Source organism: Lepidochelys kempii, chromosome 4, assembly GCF_965140265.1.
Source record: "Lepidochelys kempii isolate rLepKem1 chromosome 4, rLepKem1.hap2, whole genome shotgun sequence".
In the NCBI taxonomy this organism is placed as follows: Eukaryota; Metazoa; Chordata; order Testudines; family Cheloniidae; genus Lepidochelys; species Lepidochelys kempii.
The window spans coordinates 4,673,995-4,694,815 of record NC_133259.1 but is presented as its reverse complement, the minus strand read 5'-3'; the positions used below and the strand labels follow the sequence as shown (position 1 = coordinate 4,694,815).

At 46.4% G+C, this 20,821-nt stretch overlaps 1 protein-coding gene across 29 annotated transcripts in view; it reads right to left on the bottom strand.

The window, feature by feature from the left end:
• The window catches only part of ADGRL3 (adhesion G protein-coupled receptor L3), an 809,498-nt gene extending 806,347 nt beyond the window's left edge, over nucleotides 1-3,151 (bottom strand). For 9 of the 29 annotated variants that reach the window (XM_073340228.1, XM_073340229.1, XM_073340219.1 and 6 more), the window contains exon 1: nucleotides 2,722-3,151. The gene's annotated coding sequence lies outside the window, so the exon portion shown is untranslated. Of the gene's footprint in view, nucleotides 1-1,553; nucleotides 2,122-2,464; nucleotides 2,486-2,721 lie in introns of those variants that run through there. The other 20 variants (XM_073340198.1, XM_073340204.1, XM_073340208.1 and 17 more) reach the window with 5 other exon arrangements.
• Between the last annotated feature and the right edge of the window lie 17,670 nt (nucleotides 3,152-20,821).

Genomic DNA, 20,821 nt, shown 5'->3' with positions numbered 1-20,821 from the left:
ACAATAGAACCAACTGTATCTCAGGGAAGCAACAGGGTGTGTGCTGTATTCTTTAATTAACAAGATCAGTTGGGGAACAAAACTCAAGCACTCCTACCACATCACCTTCGGCTAAACCCTACAACAGAGATGGACACAACCCAGATGACATCACAACCTGTGGAATGTATGAATACTATGGAACACATGCTGCTAGGAAACAAAGGACATTGATGATACCAAATCTTCAAATGTACAGCCTTGGACACACTTAGGATAAATTTTCTAGATTGAGAAACAAATCATTCCATGTTCCCTCAACAACCAACTCCTATCTTGAGCAGAAAAACAGCAGAAGGGAGAATTGGTAACCTTACGCTTGCTAAACAGTATTAAATTGCTTATATATTCAAAAATTATAGCTCACTGTTTTTCTGCGGCTAACCTGCCTTGCAATTAAACACGCTTTATACTAATATTAAATGTTTTGTCTCCCCCATGCATTCCAAAAGATAAACTATATCTTAATTAATCTGAGTGAGGGGTGAGTCAAAATTCAATATTTTCCTTTTAAGAACCTCAGAACATGTGGAAATCGATATGCAAAGGATTTGCATCTGTGTTCATTTTGTTGTTGTTTTGGTTTGGTGTAGTAACAGGAGACAATACAGTTACCTTTAGTACTTTATGCTAAATAAGGAAAACAGACTTATAACAAACACCAAAACAGCAGCAGTTTGAATCACAACAAAGGGATTGTATCACCACTATTAATATTGTGGCTAATGAAATTTGAGGTGAGTTGTTCTACCTTAAGAAAAACAAATCATAATAGAGCACTAACCTTAAGTTTGTAACCAAACACTGACACTGATACATGGAATTTTCTCTCTTCTTGCTGTTAAATAAGTACAGGGTAGATTTTTCTCTTTTTTGGAGAGCGGTCCCTTTAAATCGTACACCTTATATAGCCCATAAAACTGTAGAACAATTTTTCCAAAATGAATACACAGTGGAAGCATTTTTGTACCCCGAACCCTGGAAATTATGATATATTGGCTCCACAAAACACACACTATTTCTCAATATCAAACAGCTAGTATTGGCTACGCTCTCTTACTAGATAGCGTTTCAAAATGATAACGGAGAAGCCTCCAAAAGACTTCACTGAAGAATGATTTTTTTTCTTGGCTTGGTTTTGAAAATCTTGATCTAATGCTTTGGAATAATCCGTGCAAAAATACAGAAAGCAATCATAAACTAGCAGGCTGCCTATCTGCCTTATAGCAAGACACAGAAGGCATTTTCCCCCTTTCCCTGTCTCTTCCCATCTCCACATTTCCTAAGCAACTGACTGCATGGAATCCAAACCGGGAGTGCAAGAATTCTAATACTTCCTCACCAGTAATGTGAATGGGAAAGTAAATACAACAGACATCAGTTGTTTTGCCTGTAGCTACGATTGTTACAGAGATACACAGCAATTCCTTTTTTCGGCTGTTTACAAATTGTTTTAACTACCACAGAGAAAAATCACACATGAAGCCTACCCGAGAGGTTCCTTTTATACCTACCTCCTAATCTCTCTCGCAAAATATAAACATCTGTGCATCTGGGGGTGGGGGGGTGTGAACAAAACAACCTATCCCGGGCTATACTGTTGCCATTGGCGACATTGTACTTAAGTCTGTTAATGAGATCCAGCCCTCGAAGACAAAATCCCAGGGACACAGTGCAGATTTTGGGGCACTGCACCTAACATCTTCACGAGCACTAAATGCGCCGAGCTTTGTTAGACTAGAATATGCGGACGGGTTCCTCTACCGGGCTCACCGCCTGTACTAATCAGCAGCCGTGCAACCAGATTTCCAAGTTAAACAGTCACAGGATGATTGCAAGGGAACAGCAAATAAACAATTAAATGGGCAAATAAAACGAGCGCTCAAGAAAGGGATGCAATTTTCATCCTCCACCCTTCTGTGCCGGCCCCTCTTGCTCACATCCCTCGCTCTGCTGTACGCCAGTCCTGCTCCCGTAGCCGGTAAAAGGGGCTGCTTCAAAATCCAGATCTCCAAGGGAGGAGGGGGGACAGGCTTTGATGGCTCTTAAAATCCTTAAGACACCTCAGCCGTGTCTCTCTCCCAGTGCCGGGTGAGGAGGTGCCCGGAAAGGCTGGGAAAGGTAGGATGGAAACCCCTCTTCCCCCACCCCTCAGCTCAGCAGCATGCACGAATATCCCCGCTCGCCGCCCGGGAAAGCGGTGGCTTACTGGGGCCACCCTTCCTCGCATCCCTCCCTGCCTCCAGCCACGGATGGGTTTGCACAGCCGGCATTTCGCAGGAGAACACCGACCAACCCAGCGGCCAGGCGCGGTGCCTTGCCTCGGAAGCCGGAAAAGGGGAGGCGGGGGGAGGAAAAAATAAAATAAAAACCCATCGGCCCCCCCCCCCCCAGTGTGCGCCGCCCCTCCCTGTCGCCCCATCACCTGCACAGCTCCCAGCCGGCCGGGCGCCCAGGCACTGCCCGCGGCGCAGCACCGCCCGCCGGCGCCCCGAGATGCGCACAGCGCTATTTCCAGGACAACCCACGCTCCGGGCGAAAACTACCCTGGGGGACCCACGCCGTGCAGCGCCCCCCGGGGGGGTGGGGGGGGAGGCGGGACTCCTGCGCTCCGCCGGGGGCCGAGGCAGGAGAAGGCGACGGGGGGGGGGAGGGGAGGGGGGAGCATTTAGGGGCAGTTACCTTCAGTCCTCGCCCGGTCCTGGGCGCTCCGTCCCCATCCGCTCCTCAGCAACCTGCAGCGGCGGCGAGCTGCCTCCACCAGCCGGCCATGGGAGCCGGGCGGCCGCTGGGTCCCAGCCCCCCGCACGCAGCACCGGGGTGGGGGGGGGGGGCTAAGCACGGAAACGTGGAGGGGGAGGAGGGGGGAATAACCCCAAGTCGCTCCCTCGCCTGCTGGCCCCTGCGAGGGGCGGGCGCTGCCGGGGAGCCCGGCGCCCTCCTGGCCTCCCCGCTCCGCGGCTGGCCCCCCTTCGGGGCGAGGTTACGGCCGCGGCCGGCGGCCCCGCGCACCCCCCGGAGCAGAGCAGCGGCTGGGCTGCGGCAGAGTCATGCCCCGGGCGGCCGCCGCTCGCGGAGAAAAGACGCCGCCGCCGCGGAGAGACCACGGGGAAAAACCATCCCCCCGCCCCCTTCCCCCGCCGGGCTCAGAGCCCCCGTCCCCGCCGCGCGGCCGCCGCGCTCCGCATGGGGCCGCCGGGGGCCCCCCGCCTGCCTGCCGCCCCTTCCCCCGCAGAGCCCACCCCTGCCTGGGCGGCGTGCGCCGAGGGGGGCTCGGCTTAGCGAGCCGGGCAGCTGCGGGCGGGCGGGAGCCGCCGCCGCCTCCTCATCGCCGGGCAACCAGCCGCCGCCTGCAGCCCCGCAGCGAGCGAGCGAGCGAGCGCGCGAGCCGGGCTGGGGACGCGGGAGGGCGGCGCGGAGCCGAGAGCCAGCCGGCGGCCGCACGCAAAACCCGGCTCCGGAGCTCGTGCTGGCTGCGCGGACGCGGGCTCCACCTACCGCGCGGCACGCGCACTGAGGGGGGCGCCCCCCCCCGCCCCAAGTTCCTTCGATGGGGCAGGAGTCGGGCTAGGGCTCCGGGGGCAGCCTGAATCCGGGCTTAGGGTCTGAGGTCCTGGCGTGTAGCACCTTGGAGCCCCGCGGTGCTAGGCGCTGTACATGCCTAGACCCAGAGCCAGGCCCTGCCCCACAGAGCTTACCAGTTTATCCCGCGAAGCACACAAAGGGGGGCAGGGTAAACTGAGGCACAGACAGGGGGAGTCGCTTGCCTGTGGCCACCCAGCAGGTGAAGTTGTAAGGCCTTTGAGGAAGGGACTGTTGATTACCGTGTGTACCTACAGCACCTAGTAGAACTGGACCCTGTTCTCAGCAGGGGCTCTAATACAAAGAATACACACATATTTATTATTATTAAAGAGAAAGGAAAGCCCCCCTCCCTATCCCGCACAACAGCGCAATGCCCCCCACGTGCCTCCGCCCAGGAGCAGTTGTTTCCCACTCTTCCTCCCTCTCCACCCAAGCACTTCAGCGCTGCCCTTTGGCCATGCTCCTGGAGCAGCACGCCCATGCACCTCCAGGTTTCCTCAGCTGCAATCCGTACCTGATGCCCATGCTCTCCAGCATCCCTTTCTCTTACTCTCTCCTGGAGAACAAGGAGGTTTTGGATGATAGGTGCAATGGAGATTGCACCTATCATCCAAAACCTCCTTGTTCTCCACACTTCTTTCCTGGTACCCTGACCACAGCTCTAGTTGCCTCTCTTACCCCTCCATGCAACCTCTCAGCTTCCCTTCACTTCCCTCTCCCTCTGCACACAAGGGCTCTCAAATTTCACCCTCCTCCCTCTCTGAGACCCTACTGCACTCTCATTTCCTCCCCCACCCCAGCCTGCATATTCCCCTCTCCTCTCCCTGTCCTGCCTCTCTTTTGACTTCCCCTCCCATCCTTCCAGCTCTTTTTGCAGGAGGGTGATTACACTGCTACTGCCAGTTCTGGCAAGTAACTAGATCTTAGCCCCCCAGGGAACCAATCTGAGAAACTCCCACTCAGGTGGGATGTTCAGCCATGCTCAAGAGGAAACACCCCTCTAATTGGCTGGCTTCCCTGCTGCCCTGCCTCCTAAGAGAAGAGCAGCCAATCAGGATGGCTGGAGGAGGCAGGCAAAACACTGCCCCCTCCCCTATCCCAAAAAAACTCTGGAGAGAGAGCAGAAAGCACCCAGCTAGTCATATAATGAGTCAGTCAGTTCTCTCTCCCCTCTCCATACAAAATTACTTACTGTGAAAAGCCACAAAAGGATCTCACAAAACTGGGTGACTGGGCAACAAAATGGCAGATGAAATTCAATGTTGATAAATGCAAAGTCATGCACACTGGAAAACATAATCCCAACGATACATACAAAATGATGGGGTCTGAATTAGCTGTTACCACTCAAGAAGGAGATCTTGGAGTCATTCTCTCTGACAACACCCACTCAATGTACAGCGGCAATCAAAAAAGCGAATAGAATGTTACGAACCATTAGGAAAGGGATAGATAAGAAGTCAGAAAACATCATAATGCCTCTATATAAATCCATGGTTCGTCCGCACCTTGAATACTGCATGTTATCTGGTCACCCCATCTCAATAAAGATATATTAGAATTAGAAAAGGTACAGAGATAGGGTGACCATATTTCCCAAAGGGAAAACGGGACACTGTGTTGGGCTAGCCAGCAGGAGGTGGGAGCTGGCATCGCTGCTTGCTAGAGCCCTGCCTGCCCCCCACCCAAGCCCTGCCTCCCCCTCTGTGCAGGACTGGCATCGCCACTCGCTCCCCCCACATGTTCCTCCACACCCCACTTTTTCACAAAAGTGGGCATTTGTCCCGTTTGCTCTTGCCAACTGATGAAGTTGGCAAGAGCAAATGGGCCAAACGCTCACTTTTGCAAAAAAGTCGGGACCGCACTTTAAAAAGGGACTATCCTGGCCAAAACGGAACGTATGGTCACCCTCTACAGAGAAGGGCAACAAAAATTATTAGGGGTATTCAAATAGCTTTCGTATGAGGAAAGAGTAAAAAGACTGAGACTCTTCAGCTTGGAAAAGAGAGCACCAAGATAGCTAGAGATCTATAAAATCATGTATGGTGTGCAGAAAGTGAATAAGGAAGTGTTATTTACTCCTCCACATAATGAACCAGTGGCCACTCAATGAAATTAATAGGCAAACAAAAGGAAGTACTTCACACACCACACAATCAACCTGTGGATCTTGTTGCCAGGGGATGTTGTGAAGGCTAAAACTATAATGGGGTTCAGAAAAGAACTAGATATGTTCATGGAGGATAGGTCCATCGATGGCTATTATCCAAAGATGGTCAGGGACGCAACCCCATGCTCTGGGTGTCCCTAAACCTCTGACTGCCAGAAGCTGGGAATGGACGACAGGAGATAGATCACTTGATGATTACCTGTTCTGTTCATTCCCTCTGGGGCACCTGGCATTGGCCACTGTCAGAAGACAGGAGACTGGGCTAGACGGACCTTTGGTCTGACCCAGTCTGGCCGCTCTTATGTTCCTGCAGTGCCAGGACTGGTAGGGAGAGGAGGGTGAAGAACTTCTGTAGCTGCTGGAGGAGCAGAGGTGGGGGGCAATACTGAGGGTGCTGCATATTTACTTGATGGGCGAGGGGGTGGGTAGATGTAGGGATGGGGGGAACACACATTTAAATAGATTTTGGGGGAAACGCTGGGAATGCCACACTACCAGACGGCCAGTAGCGGGGGCCAGCACCACTGGGAGCATTTGGGAGCACTGGCAACACTAAGTCATACACGCGCACACATGGTGGACAAGGGGAGTTCAAAAATCAAGACAGACCAAAAACCACAGTACATCTGTGTGGGCTTTTTTAAACAAACCTCATGCCTTGGGGGCCAATCTCAGGACTTTTGGGGGGGTCTGATGCCCGGGTTTTGAATGGGGGGGGTTAGCAACACTGTAAAGATGCTGGATGGCGTCAGGACCCCCAGCAATAAGTCGCTTTCAAACCATTCCCGCAGCTCACACCATTTTAAGAGCTTTGCAATCTGGGAGCTATTTGCAGTGTACAACAACACTAACTTCATTGATATGACAAATTAATAAACAATGGAACATATATTTGTATGCCAGCAAATGATGCACTTTCTGTTAACTCCCAGCATAACTCACCTATCTGCATCTATACTCATACAAAAAATCCTCCAGTAACACCTCCTAACTCCTCCAGCTTTCTGTTTCTTTCCATTGCTTCTTCTTCCTGACTGCTCTCCTCTTTCTGCTTTGGCTGCCTCCCTACAGCTTTGCACCAAATCCCCATCTTCACCTGAGTTCCCCACCCCTCTGCCTTACCTCATGGGTTCCTCCCCGTGTCATCCTTGCCTGTGCTTCCCCTGGGCTTCCAACCTTGTACCTAACTTCTCCCCCAGTGCCCACCTGCATCCCGTTCAGTCCCTGCCTAACCCCATTTTCCATCCCTTCCCCCTACTCAACTTTCATCCTCCCTATGTCCCTCTTCCACTCCCATATTTTCTGCTTCCCCACCTCCACCCTATCCCCCTAGGTCTGCCTTCTGTCCCCTCCAATATCTGCCTTCCAGGAGATCCCCCTGCAGTCCTCGCAGGAGAGGAAGCAGCTTAAATAGCAGACTGGCAGTGCATGTGAGAAGGGTGTGTGGGTTAGCTAGCTTCGAGTTGGGAGAACTGCATAGGCGGTGAGTTAAATGGGCCCCTGGTGCCCGTGCTCCACCAATATTCAGGAACGTGGACCCAGCTCCACCAATGGTTGGACTTATATTTTCAGAGCTGTCCCATCCTTAGGACAGACTGGGGCAACTTCCTCGGGCCCTGCAATTTGGGGGCCCTGCACTTCAGGGGGACGTGGGGTCCAGGGCAGCCTGGAAGGTTAGCGGGGGGCCTGGTGCTGGCAGCAGCGAGTGACCCGGCCCCAGCCTGTGCCACCCCATCCTGCCTCTTCCCGCCCCTTCTCCGCCCTCACTCCACCCCTTCCCCCAAGCCCCTGTCCCGCCCCGCCTCTTCCCGCCCCTGCTTCACCCTTCCCTGCCCCCATTCCACCCCTTCCCCCAAGCACCTGCCCCTCCTCTTTCTAGCTTCTGCTCCCTCTCCCCGAGCGACACTGGGAGCCGGTGGGACAGAGAGGGGCAGGCTGGGGCTGGGTTGCTCGCTGCTGCCGGCGCCAGGCCCCCTGCTAACCCCCCAGGCCGCCCTGGACCCCACGTCCCCCTGAAGCTCAGGGCCCCACAAAGTGCGGGGCCTGGGGAGGTTGCCCTGGTCCGTCCTATGGACGGGATATCTCTGCTTGGACCTGTTCTGGGCACCACCAAAAATTATACAAACCTGGTGCCCTTGGGGAGAAAGACTAAAGAACAGCCGTCTCCTCTCCAGGTTGAAAGCTTAAGGTGGGGGGGACTGTCTGCCTCCTCCCTTCTGGTAATTATAACTATGCAGCTGTAAGTAATAATAGACAGCTTAATCTTGTTGTTGTTATATTATACTTCATTATATTTTAGATGTTTGTAAAGGGCCTCTGGGCTGGAAAGGGCTGGCTGAAATTATTAATATTTTTCTTAAGGATTTTTTGTTTGTTTTGCGCGAATGATGTAAAATTGAAATGTTTTCTGTAAAAGAAAGGCAGAAGAAATATACAGAAGCAAACTTTTCACATGTATAGAAGGCAAGTGCTTCTGGGGTGTTTTTAAAAAGTAGTAAACTTGATTCTACAAAGCACCCAGGGCTACATCTTTGCAGTCTTTCCTCACCCAAGATCCCCAGTGACTTCGTGAAGTGCAGGGTAAGCATCCCTTAGTCAGCAGACTCCCCTCTAGAGAACTAAATCATGAATATAAGGTACATAGCACCCACTGTACATGTTAATATATGAATGTGGTATAGTGAGGACTGTGTTAGGATTGCAAGCTATCACTTTAAGAGTGGGGTTTCCTGGTCCTGCTTGCAGGCCAGGGGGCTCTGTAGGGAAGCATGGGAGCAACAGGAGCCAGTCCATAGCCAGACAGCTTAGAGTAAGGTGGGATGAGTTGTGTTTGTGTTTTAGGGAGCAGCCTGTTTTCTCTCTGTTTTTTTGGTTCTTGTGTGTTCTTGCTCTAAATTCTAATAAATTAAGTAGTGTTTCCTTGCAACCTTCCAGCAAGATCATTTTATATTTCTATCTAACTTCTCTTTCTGTATGCCATTAATATAACAATGAACAGTATACCAAATTATACCAGTCATCAGACACATCTGCATAGTCCTTGTACTCCCAATATTGTTTTTGGGACAATGGGATAAATGCTGCTTGCCAAACTTGATCCCTGATTCAGAAAAGCACTTAATCATATACTTAAGTACTTAAATACTTAAGTACTTAAATACTTAACTCTATTGCTCCTCAGGACAGCACTTAAGCTTGTGCTTAAAGTTAAGCACATGCTAAAATATTATCCTGAGTACAGATGTTTTCCTGTACTTACAGTTCACCCCAGTTAGACTACTTTGATAAATCAGGGTCCTCAAATAATTATGAGTGTGCTACGAGGAGGAAAGAGGAGCGAACGCACAAAAAAGAACAAATTAATGCTTTGCTTTCTTGGTAATATTATCGGTGCCTATATTCTAGCACCTGCAAGAGCAAAACAGAAGTATTTGAACCAAGGAACAACACAAATTTCAGTAGGGAAACAAAACTAGATTTTATGAGTTATAAAAGATCTATCCTGAGAGTTTCCTTTTCAAATAAAACTCTGCTATGCAATATTAAGGAACACCTCGACGTGTGATTAAAGCAAATGTTAAAAAATTATATAATACATAGGTAAAGAAAAGAGTGTCTGTGCATCTGGATATAGTGCTTAGATTATCCACAAATACATATAAAGAGATATTGTTCTTTGGTACTAACTGATGTGGTGCTCCCCACTCACACTGACAAGTTTTAAAAATGGCCTGGCACCAAAACAGATCTATAATTTCATGACTATTCAGATTCTTTTACTACACTCATTGTCCTAGCATCCGGATGTTTTTGTCTACACGGGTACTTGAATCCTGAGCCTTCAGATTAAAAATTCAGTACTTTACTGAACAAACTATACAGGCATGTCAGTCCAAGTGCTTTTTCAGCATTATTGCTTGCCAGAATTCTCTCTCCCACAGCAAATCAGTGCTTCAGATTATGTTCTCCAAATGCTTTATTTGAATCGGCTTTTGTTGTTTTCTGCTCATATTTCTAATTTCTTGAGGGATTTTTGTGTTATTTCTCTTTCCACTTGAGTGTTTGTAACACCCACCCATTTTAGTATCCTCTGCAAATGAAATTAACATTCCTTTTACACATTCCTTCAAGATCATTAAGGAAGATCTTAAATAAGATACACATCACTGCAGTACTCCACAAGTAGATATCCTTAGGTATGAATGCTGCCTCATGGATAGCAACCAGTTCCTGATCCATGTGACAGTTTTTATACCCAAGCCAATCTGAGCTAATTGTTAGAGTCAGGTTTCATTCCACAAGAGGTTATCACATGCTTTACTAAAATCCAGATCTAGCAAGCATGTCAAGTTTCCTTCATCCACTAATTTTGTAATTCTGTCAAACAAAGCAATCAAGCTTGTCTGGCACCACTGGCTCTCTGTCTGTCTAACTGTGACACACCTCACCATGGCAGCTGAGTGCCTGTAAAAACACAGTCTGTTTTTCGCTTATTTCCTCTAGGTAGGTACCTGTAGATCTTTAATAATCGCTCCATTAATTTACTATGGATTAAAATTAGATTTAGCAGACTGTAACTGCCCAGATTACTGTGTTTTTCTTTTCTGAAGATTGGTACCACATTTGCTTTCTGCCATTCTCTAGTACCTCCTGATACTATTGTGATGTTTCAGAAATATTTGTTGCTGTAAGGCTCAGCTACCATCTACCTGACATTGTGATACGCATCACCTGGATCAGTTGATTGGTATAGGTTCACATTTGCTAAGTATTGCCTCCCCTACTCTTTATGAATAGCTATCTTTCACAAAGTTTTCATTACTTCATCATTGTTCAGAACTCCTTGCCTATATATATATTTTATAGAATTTAACACCTATAAAATGTCAATACTATCAAATGATTTTAGAACTATGTAGTATACATTTCCTTCCAGATCCTGCACAACCTGACCCAGACCTACAACATGGCTCTCATTTCATATCACATCTCTCCATATCAGCTTCATTACACCAGGGCCTGATCCAAAGCACATTAAAAGACTCCTTTTGATTTTGGGAGCCTGATCCAAAGCCCATTAACGATTTCAGCTTTGGCATCACCTTTATTTCTTTCTCCTACTCTTGTTTTTGGCCCTGATTCAGCAAAGCACTTAAGCACATGCTTACCTTTAAGTTAGAGGGTTGGGGTAGATAATCAGTTGAACATGGTGCAACACTGTGGCCAAAACGATGAATGCAATCCTTGGTTGCATAAAGAGGGGAATCTCACGTAGGAGTAGAGAGATTATTTTACCTGTGGTTTTGGCACCAGTGTGACTGCTGCTCGAATACTTTGTCCAGTTCTGGTGCCCACAATTCAAGAAGGATGTTGATAAATTGGAGAGGGGTCAGAAAAGATCCACAAGAATAATTAAAAACATGTCTAATAGTGATAGACTCAAGGAACTCAGTATCAGAGGGGTAGCCGTGTTAGTCTGTATCCACAAAAACAACACCCTAAAAGTGCCACCAGACTCCTCGTTGTTTTCAAGGAGCTCAGTCTATTTAGCTTAACAAAGGGAAGGTTATAGGGTGGCTTGTGTACAGTCTGTAGGTACTTACATGGGGAGCAAATATTTAATAATTGCTTCTTCAATCTAGCAGAGACAGTGATAAAATGATCTAATGGCTGGAAGATGAAAGGAGACAAATCCAGACTGGAAATAAAACCTAAATTTTTAATGGTGGGAGTAACCACGGGAACAGCTTACCAAGGTTTATAGTGGATCCTCTATGACTGGTAATTTTTAAAACAAGATTAGATGTTTTTTCTAAAAGATCTGATCAAGGAATTATTTTGGAGATGCTCTCCGGCCTGTGTTATACAGTTAGTCAGACAAGATGATCACAATGGTCCCTTTTGTCCTTGGAGTCTATAAATCTATGAAGAAATCCATCCTTATTCAATAGAGCGCTAAGCACAATCTTAGCTTTAAGTGCATGCTTAGGTGCTATTACCTTAAGTGGGACTTAAACACATGCTTAAAAACTAAGTGCTTTGCTGAATGAAGGCCCATATGCCTTCTTGCCTGCTGCCTCTATGCACTGAGCCATCACTCAGTCCTAGTACACCAGGCTGAGACTCTGTCTTGTGCCTTTAAGTCACCTTTGCACTCTTCTCCTGACTCAGGTCTGCCCCAGCCATAATTTAGACCAGGGGTGGGCAAACTACAGCCCGCGGGCCAGATCTGGCCCCTTGGGGCTTTGGATCCGGCCCGCAGGATTGCCACCACCGCGGGCTCCGCGCCACTCCGGGAAGCAGCCACCCCCCCATCCCTGCAGTGCCTGGGGGTGGGGATGGGGCGGCAGAGAGCTCCGCGGGCGGCTCTTGCCTGCGGGTACCGCCCCCAAAGCTCCCATTGGCCAGGAATGGAGTACTGTGGCCAATGGGAGCTTCGGAGAGGTACCCACAGGTGAGGGAAACACGCGAGCCCTCTGCATCCGCACCCCACCCCAGGGGCTGCGCAGGGATGTGGAGCCGGCCGCTTGCCGGAGTGCTGCTCGGTACGTGTCTCTGCCACTCCGGAGCCGCTCTAGGAAAGCAGCGCCGGGCCAGAGCCTGAACCCCTCCTGCACCCCAAGTCCCTGCCCTGAGCCCTCTCCTGCACCCCAACTCCCTGCCTTGAGCCCCCTGCTACACCCTGGACCCCAACTCCCTGCGCCCCCTCCTGCACATCCTGCACCCCTCCTGCACCCCCTCCTGCATCCAAACCACCTGACTTCAGCCCCCTCCTGCATTCCACAGCCCTCCTGCACCCTAACCCCCTTCCATGAGCCCCCTCATACACTCCACACCCCTCCTCTGCCCCAACCCCTTACCCTGAGCCCATTCCCACACACCACACCCCCTCCCACACCCCACACCCACACCCCAACCCCCTGCCCCGGCCCTGCAAGCAATTTCCCCACCAAGATGTGGCCCTCGGGCTAAAAAGTTTGCCCACCCAGTCCCGGGGGCCTGTCTACATTACAGCAGCCGCGGCACTACCTGAAATCGCAAGAGCACAGCATGCTGCAGCTTCACGCCTGACATGCCCCCTCCTGCACCTGTGCTCATCTCTAGTAAGCCCCCCATGCCAAGTCCTCAGTGCGGGTCACTGAAGCTGTCTCCCTCAGTACCTGCACTGGGGCAATTCCCCCACAATCGGAGCTTTCCACTTACAGAGCTCCTTTGCGCTGCTTTATCCAGGGTACACAGGCCTCTCATCCTAGCTCTCCGCCCTCTTTCTATTTAAATTCCTTTTTAAAGACTAATTTTCCCTGGGACTACCCATAAAACGAGCTCATGTCAGACACATTCCCTCTCTCTCCCCAATTAACTGGGGACAAACAATAAAATTTTGATTCAACCATCTCCTCTGATTCTAGTTCATCCCGTCTTCTCTAGGTCAGTGCTTCAGACTGTAAACTCTTCAGGGCAGGGAATATCTTTGATGAGATTTCCAAAAGGGCTCCCCGTTGCTCCCACTGAATTTAGGTGGAGTTTTACAGTGGACTTCAATGGGAGCAGAATTAGGGCAATGCTTAGCACTTTTGAACCCCCCTGCTTTTATGTGTGTGTCTACAGAGCCACGCATGTGATAAGCCCTTAAGAAATGAAATAAATACTAGCTAATACATAGTAACTCTTCAGTGTTTCAAAATCACTATGAATTTTCAGCTGCCCTGTAATGATGCTGAGCAATAACTATACAATTGTGGTTCCATATTTGTTCTCCCCATTCAGACTAAACTATTTTTAAAAGACATGTTAGATTTTTCTAATTTTTCCCCTGTCATGGCATCACTACAGGCCAGAGGTAAGGCTGTTTGAGTACCTTCACTGTGCACTCCTTACATTCACATGTTTGGATCTCCTTCAAGTGTAAACTTAACCCTGAATTTCTTGGGTTTAATAGGCTCTAAAGTATTTAGATTCCTAACTCCCCTTGCAATCATTTGAGTTAAGCACCTACTTACCTTTTGAGGAGCTGAGCCACATTACTTTTTTTTGAGGATAATTATGACATCACTTTAATTTTTTTTACCTGTAATTACCGAAACATACCCTCACCATAACTCCATGTTAACGGAGTTTTTTTGGGGGTAGAGGGTTGGTATGGGAATTTCCTTAGTTTTTAAAAATGTAGTACACAAAGGCTGAACAAGAGACCCAAAGAGGAAGCCGCCATGCACTATTTCTAATAACTGAATATATAGTATATAAACTTTTATTTCTTTTAATTTTAAAGGGCAGACTCAGCCAAAGCACACCGGCCAGGTAACCTGCTTTGCATTGCTAGTTGAGCATTAAGCGGACAAAGTGTACTAGCCCTTAATTTTTGCAACTGACTTATTTGTTCAAACAGCTTATATTAGTGACTCTGGCTATTATATGGAGTGAAGGACAGGGAGAGCCCAGCCCCACAGTCCCAGTGTCTCTGAAGTAAAGGTGCACCCAGTGCACCCCTGCCTCAGTAGGAGGATGTGTTGCTCACAGGGAGCCTTTCAGGCACTGATGACCAAGCTTGTATGCTGTTTTAAAAAACAGGGTCAGGTGGACCAAGCAATCGAACAATCAGAACAATCAGAGCTCTTGATACAGGTGTTCAGATGCTCTCATACCACTGAGCTATTACAGCCAGGAGAAATGTTGCATGTAAATTAGCTAGGGAGGAAAGGCAGTGACTGGTTGAATTACCATTGATCTCACAATGTCCCCACTTCAGAATTAACTGGAGCTGTTAGCTCAAGTCTGTCTATAGTCTACATAATCATAGCAATTAGCAACAACAATCATTAATAACTTTTGTTAATTACAACCTATTTCCTTCAAATGTAGCCCATCCACTAGATTTCAATTAATTGTTAACTATGTGAAATGTGTGAAGTGTCCGCATTGTTCCATTCCTGAGACCATGTGGGACAAAAAAGACTGACCAGATGCTGAACACCTTAACATTGATTAAAAACGGTGTCCTTTAACGAACCAAATCATGGATTTATTTGTCAATTCTCAAAGAGTTCATTCTGTATTTAAACAGATGATGCTGTCAGTTTGGGGAGGATACACTGCCTTGCACATACAAAATAAGGAGGTTGCACTGTATATGTGCGTGCGGCCCTGGAGCTGCCCATCCAGCCTGGGAAGAATGGTTCCCTACTATTAGCGTCCCCAGACCTGCGAGGGGGGTGAAGAACCCCAGGGAGAGCAGAGGTCAGGCTGAGGAGCTGGATAGGATTTGAGATTGGGGGGCACGATTAACTGCTGGGCAGATGTGGGGGTGAGATCCTACAGTGGAGGCCAAAATCCCTTTACCCAATAAGGGAAAGCTCGCAATACTAATTGTCACCCACACACAGGGGATGGGCAGGGGGTGTTCAAAGATCAAAAACAGAGGGGAAAAAATCCACAATGTAATTTGTTTTAGGTAATCTCCTGATTTTGGGGTCCAGCTCATGATTGTGCATCTCTTGATCAGGACAGTGTGTACATTCTTTTTAAATAAACAGGGTTGCACCAGTGACTTGGTATCATCAATTTCTCCCCCTAACAGGAACAACTCTGGGAGGACCTATATGTTGGCCAGCTTCTTAGATCAGAAGAGGCAACTGTAAAAATATACATCAAGAGTCTGGAGCAACCCTTAATGAATATATTAGAGGCTGCTCCGGGCTCTCAAGACTCATAAAATCAAAGTATATGCCTTGGTCTTCAAGCTGTGTATGGTATAGTTAACCATCCCATCGAAGAATACCCATTTCTAGAGGATTAGGAACTTTTACATGTTATGATAAACTCCAAAATATTAGCTGAAGGAAGGGAGGAAATCTCCCAGGCATATGTTGCAGAATTAACATACAGTATGCATTATGCTGATGTCCAGAAGAAGTTTCCAGTTCAGATTGCATGCTAGGCTTGAATGAAAGCTGAGCTCATGGAAGAAATATTGCATTACCCTTTAGGGAATGTGGACACACTGCTTTTGCAGTATCCTTAGCTAGCAGGATTTACAATACTAGCATCAGCTGTAACCACTTATCTTACCTATCTCCCCATAAGCAACAGTAAGACCAGAAAAATAGGAAAAGTGGTAGTCTTACACTGACACCATTTGGAGGTTTTAAGCCATTTGTGAAACAAGAGTTGCAAATTACCAAGGGAAAGAAATCAACATTATAAACTGTACTCCACAAGGATTTTAACCATGATGATACAAATTGAGTATGTTCAGTATTAATTCTAAACTTAATAGGAAATTAACTTCCTTTCTGAAGGTCACACTGTGATGTTAAATTGATTCTGATCATTTTAAGGACTAAATGCCATAGTTATGGGTGAATTAGGACAGATGGATGGATGTAAGGAAGAAACCCACACCACCAATCAGAATGACATTCTGCTTTTTTCCCTGTCCTTTACAGATTGCACACATTCACCTGGAGCAAAGTACATGCTGCAAGGCATACGGGTTTGCAAATAATAAAATTGAGTAGACTTGCTTGTACCAAATGAGGAGACTCCATTGAAAGAAACTCAGATAAAGGGAGATCTCAGCCAGATTAGTGGTGCATGCAATTTAACGTGAAGAAACATAAATCAAATAAGACTGGGTCAAAATATAGCCAAAGGGATAATGCTAAAAATCATGGCTTTAAACAATGGATTGTTGTCTACAGACATGTAGTCTATCTTCTGAATCCTTTGTGACATCTTTCTACCTCTGGGGCTTCATTTCAGAAATCAGTGAAATTATTAAAAAAAAAGTTAGCTTTTGTTTTCCTTGTGCTCCTCATATTATACCAGTTCTCAAAGGAATATTGTACCCCTTTCTGTAATGGACCGGCACACTTTTGTCTCACATTCATTTCGTAAATCTTTTCAAACCCCCTCCCCTTTGCCTCCCCCCCGGAAGGTTCTCAGGAAAAGGATCTGAGATTGATGGGAGATGTAATCTTAAAATAGTCAGCACAATGTCTGGCAGCAATAAAGAAAGTAAACAAAACCCTGAGATGTATCAGAGGCACAGAACAAATCAGAAGAGATTACAGAAATATAAAAAGGGCTCCAGAAACCCTCACACCTGAAGGACTGTGGAAAATGCTGGGTGCCATATTACAGGCTATTGACAAAATGACAGATGTGCAAAGACGGCAGCTGGAATGCGGGATAGTCTTAAATGTTTATAAAGAAGGCTATAGGTTAACCCAGTTAGTTCTGTACTCAGAAAAAAAGGGGGATTAAGAATAGATCTCTAATATATAAGGGGAATACAATTCGGTACGGTAAAGAAAAATAAGCAGGATGTAGCTAAAAATGTTACATAAAGGAAAACAAGATGATGTATAAAGTGTTAGCAACCAACACAAAGACATATTAACCATTTAGAATACTAGCTTATACCAGGCTGCCAGCCAAATGAGCGACTGATGCTGATCTATAGCTGGGGAAGAGTTTCAGGAGCCCCTATGGGATTTCTGGAGTATAAATCCCATTGAAAGTCAATGGGAACTGTGCTCCTAAATCCCTTCAGCACTTTGGAAAACCTTCTCCATTTATCTCTATTCTTATGCCTATAGCTTCTATGCATATTAAGTGAAACAACTGGCATGTAGCATGTGTCGCAGATTGACCAACCGTAACACACATACATTTGTGCATTTCTGGCATGTCTTTGAGCTTGCACTTATGTGCTAACCAGTGGTCTGATTTGTGTAAAGGAATTCACTGACAGTTTCATTTTTTACAAATCCATCACACTCAAATCATCCCTACCTAGTATCTTCTTCTGAGGTATGAAAAGATAAATGGCTCAGCTCTGTATTCCAGGAAGTTTTCTAGATTAAGCCAGATTCCTCTGTGTGTGTCACATGTACCATAAGGTGCATCTGAGTATACACTAAGCAGTGGAAAAGATCAGGAAGAGGCTAGAAAAGTGACTTTTGTCAATCAGAATACGAATTTTTCCCAGGAGGTAGATAGAGGAACGTTCTGCAGATGCAGGACAGTTGTGAATATCCAACAAGTGGTCACAGACCAACTGGTGGCATCTCTCAGCATGGCATGATGTGGTAGCTGGTGGTGTAAATTGCCACATCGGCCCTATGACGAGGACATCAAAGTGAATAAAAACTGTCTTAAAATAAGTCTTGATGTGGCAGGTGGAGTTCAGTAGCCTCAGCTGGCAGCTCATGGAGGAGAAGGGAAACTCCAATTGCAAACCAAGGGGGTTAGGCTTGAACACCCGACCTGTAAAGCTTGCCTACTGGATATGCTTATGTGAACTGGTGTCCCTGTCAAGTGTACCTCAGAGGGCTAGAGTGTTCCCCACAAGTGACATATAATAGCCTGGCCTGATTGTTGTAACTGGGGAAGGGCTGCTAAAGTTAAAGAAGCAAGTGAGTAAGTGGAGTAAGCTAAGATACGCAAGACGGAACATAAGAATGCTGAAGGGAAGAAGCCTGGAGCTATGTTAGATCTTAAAGAGGGGAAGAGTAAATGTGGCATGTGTACAAGAGACTAGATGGAAAGGTTATAAAGCTAAGATGCTAGTTGAGGGTTACAAAAATCTGCTATACAGGGATTTCAACCTCCTGAAATAGTATTGGAGTTATTCTGGATGAAACCAGGCAGAGGTACGTAATAGAGGTTACCAAAAGTTCAGACCAACTGACGAGAATTAAACTGTGTTGGGAAGAGGTAACTATCCGTATAGTAAAGGGGTATGCATCACAGTTAGGAGAGGATCAAAGGTAAAAAAAGGAGTTTTTTTATGAGTTGTTGTGCCTTAATTGGAAACATACCACCCAGTGAGAAGATAATTATCAGAGCAGATCTAAATGCACACGTTGGAACTGCAAAGACTGGATATGAAACAGTCCATGGAGAGCTCAGCCTTGGAACCAGAAATTCGGAGGAGGAAATGGCCCTACAGACTTGTCTGGCACTGGTGACTGCAAACACACACTTTCAGAAGAGGGAAAATCACCTCATAACCTATGCCAGTGGAGGACACAAGTCCCAAATCAATTTCTTTTTAACAAGAAGTGATCATGAATAATCAATTGTAAAGTAATACCCAGCAACTACATTGTGAGATAATGCAGACTTCTTATGGACGTCAGAATGGAGAGAACCTTGGAAACAGCTGAATCCCAAGGCATCAGAAAGGCCTAAGTGGTAGAAACTTAAAGATGGGAATGAAAAAAATCTTTAAACAAGAAGTAATGCGTCGATTTCCTGACTACACACAGGGATATGTGGAGGACAACTGGTACAAACTAAAGTTAATGTAGCTGGAAATGACATATGAAGTCTTAGGACTGATGAAACTGAAAAGGATACAAAGGAATACTTGGTGGAGGAATCCTCAAGTTAAAGAATCCATTGAGAAGAAAAAGGTAACTTAAAAAATGGCAGGCCAGTGGCTTGAGCAGTGATAAGATGGAATATACGGAGGCAAAAAAGGAGGTCAAAAGAAATGTTGCGACAGCTAAACATTTGGCCTGTGATGAGCTATACAATCAGTTAGGAGGATATGATGGAGAAAAGCCCATCTACAAACTTGCAAAGGCAAGAGAGAAAATGAAGAGGGATGCAAACGAGTTTGCTTATATTAGAAAACGAATATACTGAAAATGAATGGTGAATCAATCAATGAAGTCGGGAGTGATTTTATTGAAGAGTGATGAATGAGGAGAATCCAAGGCAGGCACAAAGAACATGTAAGCTGAACCAGACATAACAGATTGCATACAGGAGAAAGAGGTTGTAGAAGTACATGGGACTTAGGCTTGATGAGGTACCAGTGGATGTGCTAACAAATCTGGGAAGGGAAAATGTCGCATATTTTATAAGTCTGTTCAATGATATTAAGAAAGAGAAAATTCTAGATGAATGGCATAAAAGTTCTTTGGTGCCCATTTTTAAACATGAAGGAGATATTACACTGTGTGCTAATTATCACCCAGATAAGCTGATGTCACATGCAACGAAAGTACGGGTGAAGATTGTTGAGTAGCATCTTCATGGAACAGTTGAAATTTAGAACGGTCAGCATGGATTTATACCAGGATGGAGTACAATTGATACCGTATTTGCTCTACAAATCCTCATGGAGAAGTTCAGAGAAAAGAGATGGCAACTGGGTATGGTCTTTGTGGGCATGGAGAAGGGGTGTGATCATGTACCAAAAGAATTAGTTTGGTGGAGTTTGCAATGGAGAGGAGTGCCAGAAGAATATGTCCGTCTAATCCAGGTTATGCATGATGGAGTGACTACCATAGTCAAAGCCAAATGCAGCTACATCAGAGAATGTCCAATAAACAGTGGCCTGCATCAGGAGGCAGCACTGAGCCAATGCAGCTACATCAGAGAATGTCCAATAAACAGTGGCCTGCATCAGGAGGCAGCACTGAGCCGTTTTTTGTTTGCAAGTGTCATATGTTGGAATTATTATTATTTCTGCAGTTTATACCAGAATGCTAATTTAACCATAAATTCCTCTTTTAAATCCAAAGACCAAATGGTTTTTATACAATTACTCTAAACATGCCTAAAAATCCTAAATAAGAAGCCATTTACTATATCCAAACAGCAACAAAACATTTATAAGCATTAGATCATGATATTTACAAACGGGTTAATCCCAGAGGTGCTTAGACCCATATTAGTTGGCTTGATTGTGGTCAGGCAGGTATTAGCAATGAATTCTTTAAGAGTTTACTTTTCATACTTGTGAACAAACAAGTGATGTTATTGCCAGTTACTGACTTCAGCTAAAAATCTATTTGAGACAGTTCACCCTTATTTCCAGTCTTCATCCAGGTAAGATTTACAACCTCATTTCTCCCCAGGGCCTTTCCTCCCTGTCTCTTCCCCTCCTTCTTGCTGACCAACAACTTTTCTTTACATCTGGGTTCATGTAGGCCCTAATTTTTGAGAGAACATTTCCATGTGGTCTCTTTTTAAGATATATTATCTTTGTCTTATTTAAAACCATCTGCA